Genomic DNA, 1375 nt, shown 5'->3' with positions numbered 1-1375 from the left:
GTTACTCTAGTTTAGTAACCTTCTACATCAACCCAATTTGTGACACCCCTTAGACACCACTAGTTACAATAGAAATCTCATTTCAACTCCCGTCCCTTGGGATCCGACCTTTACTTGCCTCTTTACTAATTGTAGAGTTGCTTGTTAAGCTATAAATTGTGTTTTGATTCGACCGTGACCAACGACCACATCTTAATTTGTGAACACCTAGCGGGATCACATCAAAAATGGCGCCGTTGCCGGGGACGGTGTTTGTTTGATTTAGATTTCTTTTTATTGTTATTAGTTGTGTCTTTCTTCACCTTGAGGAAGTAAAACTCCTCAAGGTTTGTTCTAATTGTTTTTGAGTTGTTTGATATTTTGCATGTCTAGAAGGTTACAAAGTGAATTGTTACCTTTTGACCGTGAAATCGAAAGAACCTTGACGAACAATAGGAGACTTGTTAGGAGGAATTCGAGAGGTGTTCGTGAAGTTGTTCAACCCACTAGTGAGTTTGTCAATCCTTTCGCAATAGAAGGAGAAGAAAACCCATTACACAATACCCCACAAAATCCACCTACAATGCCAAAATTCTCGTCACACTCCGTACCCACCGAGGAGAATCTACTAAATGGTACTCCTACACCGCAACATCTCACCGGAAACTTTATTGCCAAGTCCGCCTTCATCCAACTAGTTGAGAGGAGCCAATTTGGGGGGATGCCTAGTGAGGATCCTCATTCTCATATGGAAACCTTTTGCGATTATTGTGATGCTATCTCTCAAACGGGCGTGACTCAAGACCAAATTAGATGGGTCTTATTTCCTTTTTCCTTAATCGGCACCGCAAAGCAATGGTTGAAGGGCCTTGATAAGGCCACCCTTGGAATAGATTCTTGGAAGAAGTTGGCTCTAGCTTTCTACAAAAAATTCTACCCACCGGAAAAGACCAACATGCTAAGAGCTCAAATTACAGGTTTTAAGCAAAGGGATGAAGAGTCTTTGTATGAGGCTTGGGAGCGGTTCAAGGGAATTTGTCGCTCATGTCCTCACCATGGACTTAGCGAATGGTTTTTGGTGCAACAATTTTGGAATGGTTTATGTGAAGATTCTAGGAACATTCTCAATATGGGATCAAATGGAATGTTCACCGAAGTTGATGACAATCAAACATGGAACAAGATTGAGGAAATGGCGGTCCATAACTCACAATATAGTAGACCTCGCAAGGCTACTAGAGGAGGAAAGCATGAAGTGGACTCCGTTACTCAATTGGGTGCTCAACTTAGTGCTCACATTGACACAATCAACTTGAAGTTTGAACAAGCTATGGCTAGACTTGAGGAAAACTCAAAATCATCGAAGCATCATGTCAATGCCATGACGGCATCCTCA

The 1375-nt window shown here is 41.8% G+C and overlaps 1 non-coding gene across 1 annotated transcript; it reads right to left on the bottom strand.

Annotated features, from left to right (window-relative positions):
- Positions 1-934: 934 nt before the first annotated feature.
- LOC141603051 (small nucleolar RNA R71) lies at positions 935-1041 on the bottom strand. Its single transcript, XR_012524949.1, has one exon. It is a non-coding gene; the product is annotated as a small nucleolar RNA R71 (small nucleolar RNA).
- Positions 1042-1375: the final 334 nt, after the last annotated feature.

Source organism: Silene latifolia, chromosome 9 (genome assembly GCF_048544455.1).
Source record: "Silene latifolia isolate original U9 population chromosome 9, ASM4854445v1, whole genome shotgun sequence".
Taxonomy (NCBI): domain Eukaryota; kingdom Viridiplantae; phylum Streptophyta; class Magnoliopsida; order Caryophyllales; family Caryophyllaceae; genus Silene; species Silene latifolia.
Note: the sequence above shows the minus strand (reverse complement) of the source record. Positions and strands in the feature narration are given on the sequence as shown.